Source organism: Gigantopelta aegis, chromosome 11 (genome assembly GCF_016097555.1).
Source record: "Gigantopelta aegis isolate Gae_Host chromosome 11, Gae_host_genome, whole genome shotgun sequence".
NCBI lineage: Eukaryota > Metazoa > Mollusca > Gastropoda > Neomphalida > Peltospiridae > Gigantopelta > Gigantopelta aegis.
Window position 1 is genome coordinate 22,990,875 of NC_054709.1, and position 8,640 is coordinate 22,999,514.

Here is an 8,640-nt window from a genome sequence, read left to right on the forward strand (position 1 = left end):
TTGGTTTTTATAGTAAACGTAAACACGATAGATACCATTATGTGAATGTGGGTCTTCATCCCCTGGGTAACATTCATTTGATAATCCAGACGTTATGATCCCCTGTTTCTCAAGGCAAATAATAGTTCTACTATGAGAGTAGTAGACAATGGAAGATCAGTTCTACTGACTGACCAGTACTGCTTCTAACTATATGCACTGTTACTGGAGTTGATGCTAAACACATCTAAGTTAAGTAAATAATTATGAGTAATCATGAAAGTAATCGCTGATTACGATTACATTAGCAATGTAATCGATTACGATTGCGATTATATGACATTCTCAAACAATGTAATCGATTACAATTACTGATTACGAATACGCCATCTCTGATATATATATATATATATATATATATATATAGGCCCTATATATATATAGGCCCTATATATATAATGTGTGTGTGTGTGTGTGTGTGTGTGTGTGTGTGTGTGTATACAGGTATGTGTGTGTGTATATATATATATATATATATATATACAGCTTCGTATAGCTATATACAAAGTCATTCGGTCTAAGTGGTACGCGTTCTGAAGCATTTTACTGCTGTTATGTCTGTTCGGAACGTTCCAGTCAACCAATCGAACGTACCCATTATCACTGGGTGTAATGTGTTGGTAACTTGGAATACACGTTTTCTGTTGGGAAATATTAAATTACACTAGACCCAACACCTTCGAATTAAGCCGGCTATTTAACTCCAAAAAATTATAAAATATAAAGAAAATATGCATGTGCATTTATTAAGTTGATTAATGACGTTTAAAAACGTAAATTACTTGTTTGTTTGATATATTAATATGATAGAGGGCTATATATAATATATTATTATTATAAAGAAATTATGTACATGTATAAAACTGATTCATAGGACTTAAGCAAATTTTGTTTTTTTCCCCCCGATAATTGTCCGGCGGAGCGTGTCACCCCCTATAAACGTTGCTCACCTCAGTCTAGACCCCTTGCTAAAACCCACCAAAACCCCGCAAAAAACACACACAATAATAATAATTAATAAAATAAAATAAATTAATAAATATAATAATAATAATAATAATAAAAATCGTGAGTTTATGTTCCAACTATTTATTATTTTATTTCAGCGTATGGTGCATATAAAATATCCCTTGCTACCAATGGAAACATGTAACGGGTTTCCTCTCTATGACTGTGTCAAAATGACCAAATGTTTGACATCATCCAATAGTCGATGATTAATAAATCAATGTGCTCTTGTGGTGTCGTTAAATAAAACAAACTTCTTTTTTATACATGGATACGGTTTAAAGTTTGTTTTATACATGGATAAGGTTTAAAGTTTGTTTTATACATGGATACGGTTTAAAGTTTGTTTTGTTTAACGACACCACAAGAGCACATTGATTAATTCATTATCGGCTATTGGATGTCAAACATTTGTTCCATTAGTCAGCTGCAGGTCAGGTTAGGTCAGGTCATAGGGCCTCAGACCACAATTAATTACACTATGTTTTCTCATATAGCCCCAGTGGCTGTAGCACTTTTATTAATTTCACCAGGCCATTGGTATTTCACAAGAAACCGTACCTGCCTGGGGCCAATGAACACTCAAAAGGACGACCTCTGTTGTCCACTTCTTTTTCACGTTATATCAATGTAAACAAACACACGTGGGCTAAGGGACCGAATCACACCCATTTCTGTGCATTTTATACAAATGTTGCATGACTTCAAGATGCTGTGGGGGACAGTATGCAGTATCCAGTGTAAACCAAGTGCACATATTCCGCGCTTGGCAAGTGCAAGAAAGCATCAGCAGCCTGACCTGGTTCGGTTGCGGGTGGAGGCATTTGTGATGCTTTTGAATTTTCAATGTCCTGTAGGATTGAATCTAAAAAAAAAAAAATTGCGCAGTTTTGATGAAGTAGTTTGGCGGCTGATTTTGAGCGGTTCATGGAAAGTACACGCGATGAGCTATCTGATTGTTTGGACTTAGCTGGTCGGATTATAGCCCTTTCTAGAACTTTGCCTACTGGGGGCCGTCGTGGTTGTCTCCCATTGTTGCCTCCTTGTTTTTAGCCCTCGGAGGTGTGTGTGTGTGTGTGTGTGTGTGTGTGTGTGTGTGTGTGTGTGTGTATGTGTGTGTGTGTGGGGGGGGGGGAGGCTATATTGATTGGGTGATCGGTTTTTCTGATTCTGCCCTTAAAAGGGCATGGCCGCTTGGTGGGGCAACTGGTGAGAGGCTTGTTGACAGCCCTTATGAGTCATTAGTAGCAAGGTATTATCACAGTGGAAGATTTGCAACTATATTCAAATGTACTTTATATAGTTTTAGCGTTCATATACGATTCAATTAATTGTTAGGGTGTCACCTGTCGATTATGCAGTAACTTAGACTTTAGTTACTTAGGGGCTAGCAATCAGACCAATTAGTTTGAAACTAAATCACTGCAATCAAGACACTGCGGACTTTTAATTGATGCCCCCAGCTAATACCCGGTCTGCCAACAGTTAACTATTCAGCAGTTAACTATTATAATTGATCATGTGACACAATTCACAAAGAGGTCTTACTCTGGGTATATGCCTAGGGAAATGCTATTGATGGGAAATAAATTCCCAAGGAACATTAAGACATAACCATTTTAGCCGAGAGTTATAAAAGAAAAAACAGAAAGAGACAGACGAATATAGAGACACAGAGATAGAGAGAGGAGGTGAAACCTAAGGGGAGACCCTTGGGGTCTCAGTCGCAATGTCAACTCTATCGTTCACCTTAGACATATATTTTATCTGTATCACCATTTTGTTAACTTACTTGTTAATCATGTTTCATGTTTGGAAAGCAAAATACAAGAAACTACATCACCAACCATGAGAATTATCTTACCTCATTTACATTCGTAAAACTACGCTGTGTTAATATTTTTATATGCACTTTCCCACAGACAGGAAAGCACATGCCACGGCCAGTTGTGGTCCACTGGTTGGACCGAGAAAGTAAGCTGGTTCGATCATGCGATGCAAGCACCTCAGGCGAGCACTCAAACGACTGAGCTAAAGTCCCCCTCCCCCCATCCCCCCATACATGAATAAGTCATTTGAAAGACAACGAAACTTGCAAACACTATTTGCACGAACACTCGTATTTATTTATCGATCTAGATGTCTGACAAATATCCATATGTGCGCGTTTTAATTACTTTATTTCTGCGTTGTGGTGTATAAGACATCATTTGTTGGTCTGACGACACAGCTGACGATTGTCGAACATGAACTTTTCTTCGACTGTCGGTCTGTTTGCCGCTGTTTGTCTTGTGTTCTCCGGCAATCAACGAAGCAATTACTGCAGTGGCAGTGGCAGTAATAGTGCAGGTAACTCAATTCCTTATTTGGGCGGGACTAAACCCACTGGTAAAGCGCTCGCTTGATGTGCGGTAGGTTTGGGATCGATCCTCGTTGGTGGGCCCATTGGGCTATTTCTCGTTCCAGCCAGTGCACCACGACTGGTATATCAAAAGCCGTTGTATGTACTATCCTGTCTGTGGGATGGTGCATATAAAAGATCCCTCGCTACTAATGGAACATTTTAGCGGGTTTCTTCTCTAAGACTATATCAAAATTACCAAAAGTTTGAAATCCAATAGCCGATGATTCATAAAGCAATGTGCTTTGGTGGTGTCGTTAAACAAAACAAAAGACTTTTATTAAAGTTTTTACAGCTCATCCGCTGTACATACATGTAATATAGACAATAATACATGAGTGGCCATTAGATACCATTTATCTCACAACGAGTTGTTTTAAAACGAATTGTGAGATAAATGGTATCTAACGGACACGAATGTATTATTCTATTTCTTACATATCTTCAAAAACCAGGTTTTAAGCAAATTTTAACATCTTTATCGATTAAAAGATATTTACAACCGTTTGCACTTGTAGCTGACTTACGCGTCACGAACACATGATTGCCAGTGTAATCAATTTCCACCGTGCTGTTTTTGTTTTATTGGACGTATGACACTGGTGACCTGGTCATCACCTAGAGGCAACAAGTTGTATGTTTTGAAAATGTTAACACACGTACGTGTGTAAACAACTATATGTTGTCAAAAATAACGCATGGTGTTCTTAACAACGGGTGTGTAAGAAAGTTAGATATTAAACATACAAATATACACACTTCCAAACATACTGGAAGGTGTTGGTATAAAATAGATAAGGTGAATATACGAGCATGTGTATACAACTGTGTATAAAACTACGCTCTGTAAATTGTTGTCTTTTACTAATTTTGAAACTTATACCCAGGGAACAAAATGGAAAAATTAACCCGACATGCTGCCTACATATATTTAGGATGACAATCTAGGTGGACAACATTGCCAACAAGGTCGCTGTTAAATATGATGCCCCTCTGTGAAAAAGTTTGTGTTGTTTAACGACACCACTAGAGGACATTGATTTATTAATCATCGGCTATCGGCGTTACCCGAGTAGCTGGCACGAAGTCGGTCTGACATGTTACAACACCAGTGTTACGTTCATCAAAAACAGCTATTACAGATGTTAATTAGTTTAGATGTATCGTTCTGGGGAGTGGCAGTCCTCTTGTATACAAAACATGGGCGTACTTACAGCTTTGACTATCACCCTTTTTAAGTGATGTGGCGGAAAGTTCCGAGCCCATATTTTGAAAGGATCCTAACACTACGACATCGTAAAACCATCGTATGCTATGACGTAACAACACACCATGGTGACGTCATAGCTTACGATGGTTTTACGATATTGTAGTGCTAAAATAATAAGCGTTCGAGACAGCGAGGCAGGGAGCAAAACCTCAAATTCGGGCAAAAATTATACAGATATTCATGGAAAATATCCTAAGGTGTGACCTTTTTACCATATATTTCCATCATTATACCCTCAAAAGTAGTTGTAATTCGTGTAAAAATGCGTAGTGATTCATTTGCCACCCTATTATTGCTGTTTGGTAGTAATGTTAATATGAACAAATGTTGTTATGCAGATTCGGGCATGTTCGTTTAATTCAGACAAAAAAAAACCCTGCCCCCTTACAAAAATGGGAGCCATACGCCTATGGCTAAAATAGCTTTGGAACATATGGGCCCAGCTACAGACTTTCGTAGCTATCTTAGCACTATGATATCGTAAAACCGCCGTAGGCTATGACGTCACTACGACACACGCTATAGCCTACGACGGTTTTACGATATCGTAGCGCTAATGTAGCTCTGAAAATATGGGCCCTAATTTCAATTAGGTTGGCACAGTGGTTAATCAGTAATTTTTTGTAAATAAAAAACAATTTTGTTCGAGTACTTTCCAATAACACAAACTGACCCCAGTATATTTGACAATTCCGTGGAATTAAACGTCTTAAACCTATTCCGTATCGCTCCTACATGTAGGTGCGTCCATAGGTGCTCATCTCAGAGCATGCATTAAAAAGTTAAAAGTAATTATATATTTTTAACAAACTTTAACTGATGTATATCTAATCACAAATGCAACTATTGATCAAGTTTCAGTGATCTTGTATTTTGACTGGATTTATAGTTTGTGACAAATGAAGTTAAATTTGAAAACTTAACATTAAGCTAAGCGCCAAAATACTTCGCAATACTTAAAAAATCTAAAATTTAAAATTAGCCACGAGAGGATCCTTTGAACCAAGTTTTGTCGATATGTGCCAGGTGGAACTTGACAGAAGTTATAGAAACTTAAAGAAAAGGAGTTTTAGACTATTAACTACCCAGGGGCCCTATTTTCGAAGCCATCTTAGCGCTACGAAATCGTAAAACCGTCGTAGGTTGTGACGTCACTACAGCACATGCCATAGTGACGTCATAGCTTACGACGATTTCACGATTTCGTAGGCTAAGATAGCTTCAAAAATATGGGCCCTGGTATCTAACGGCTGCTCATGTATTATTCTCCCATCCCTAGCCATGCAAGACAGGCGTACTCCATGACGTCAGCCCATGCGGAATAAATCGGTCTTGCATGACCACGTGACTTCTATTGTTTGAGCTGATAGTAACATTGAGTGACGTCACATAAACGGCAAAATAACGCAAAAAATTATTTTAATATTTCATAAAAACAAGGAAGCCTGCTGTCATAATGAAATTATACTATTATTTTCGGTTTATACTTTTGAGTATAAAACATTTTTGGGTACGATCTTTTCAGTGGTTATGTTTATTTTATTGTAAGTTAAAAAAAAAAAAAAATGTAGGTTTTTCACGTTTTCCGAAAATGCTCCATTATGTATCCATGTGGGACAGGGCTATTCCACCCAGGGGTACATAATATGATGTCAGGAACTCGGCAAGCCTCGTCCCTGGCAACAAATTATGTACCCTCGGGTGAAATAGCCCTGTCCCACATGGACACATATGAAGGATTATTTTATTCTCTATTTGCACAATTCAGTAGGGGTTTTTGGAGGCCACTTAGCTTTTAACGTCGCGGTTTTTTGTGTGTTTCTTTACATTTTTGAATCTGTTGCTATTTTAACAATATGTGACATAAGCCTCAATCACACTGGATCGTACATTTTCTGGATCGTGCGATTCATGGTAATTTGGCCGAGGTACGACCAATCGGCAATGTTTGCTTCGATCTTCATTTGCAATCGGATACAGCGATTGCTCTTAAGATTGGTGGTAGGTCATCGTACGATTGGTGGTGCGTGTTGTGTGCGATCACCAACGATTGGAGAAGATCGATCGCAAAATCAGTCGTAGGTAATCTTGCGACTAGTGGTGGCGATCAGCGACCGATCGTACGATCAATCGTGGCGACCTGCGACCGTTCGCAGCCAGTCGTGAGATGGGTCGCTCGATCAGATATAAAGGCTCAGCATCAGTAGTCACCTAGCTCTAAAAGAGTACACTTTGCTGAACTTTTCAGCTTAAACTATAATATCCTAGTAGTATGGGTGTGGAACATTAAAGCCACACACCCTAGTTCCATCCAGCGAAAATAAATTATAATTTGGTTAATCTACAAACCTGTAACACACTTAGATCACGTTTTTATCAAATGGAGTGAAAAAGCAGGTTTTATATCGATAAATACCATGGGAATCCCCATGTCCCAGTTGCTTGAAATAATTTTGAAAGTTAGTATTCTGATGTCACCGGTAGATGTCGCTCGAAGCACAACAATGCCTACGTCACGACAAATTTCACAGAGTGCGCACAGACTTGGGGTGCGTTCTTTTTACCTCTCCTGGACATGTTCCAACTGTTCTGTCCTAGTTGTATCCCCTCTCCAGATATCGTAAGACTTAGCAAAATTATTGGTTTTAAGGGTTTGTAACGTTTTGTATTGAGACACTTACTTGTCTGAACTTTATTGTTACTGAAAATGTTCACGAACGGTGAAGAAAAATCTCACAAATGAACAACAACAAATCGGATGTTGATTGCGCGAACCGTGCACGAGAAAACAAACCGAACCAAAATTAACGGTCACGTGGTATACCAACACCTGTGACGTTTACACAGGATGATTCCCTCTGAAAATAGATTGGACCTCGCTTGCTTAACGGTTTTTTCTCGACAGCACGTCTTGTGAAAAAATGCATTTCGTGGTTTTACAAACATCAGGATTACTAAAAAGCACTTCAGGTGAATGGAATTGGGTATTCTAAATAATAAAATGTAAGTAAAGTGCAATTTTATTTGTGAAAAATGGGGTTTAATAGCGAAAAACAACGCCGTAATGGTTAACAAATAGCCGTAACTAGGGTGTGTCCCTTTAAGTTCAAGCCCCGATACTTTTTAAATAGTTCTACATTCAGTAGGATTATCGTTGTTTGGGTTGTTGTTGTTTTTTGCGGGTTTTTTCGGTGGTGGAGGTGGGAGGCGGAGGCACCAGATCTGTACAATGATGAATGTAGAAAAACTCCCAAAAGACTGAGTTCACATTGCGTAGTTCACAAAATACTACGTGATCAGTCAAAACATTTTGATCTAAAGTTTGTTGTCTTTAACAACACCACTAAAGCACATTGATTTATTAATCATCTGCTATTGGATGACAAACATTTGGTAATTTTGCATATAGTCTTAGAAAGGAAACCCGCTACTTTTTTCCATTAGTAGCAAGGGATCTTTTATATGCACCACCCCACAGACAGGATAACACATACCACGATCTTTGATATACCAGTGGTAGTGGTGCAATGGGGGGAACGAGAAATAGCCCAATGGGCCCACCGACGGGGATCGATCCCAAACCGACCGCGCATCAGGCGGACGCTTTACCACTGGGCTACGTCCCGCCCCCTCCCCAGACACTTGGATCTCTTACGGTACTACTTTTCGTTCCAACCAGTGGTCCACAGCTGGTTCATCAAAGGCAGTGGTATGTGCTGTACTGTCTGTGGGAAAGTGCATATAAAAGACCCCTTGCTGCTTATCGGAAAGAGTAGCCTATGTGGCGGCAGCGGGTTTCCTCTAAAGAAATATGTCAGAATGACCATATGTTTGACGTCCAATAGCCGATGATAAGATAAAAACCAATGTGCTCTAGAGGCGTCGTTCAATAAAACAAACTTTACTTACGGTACTACAGTTG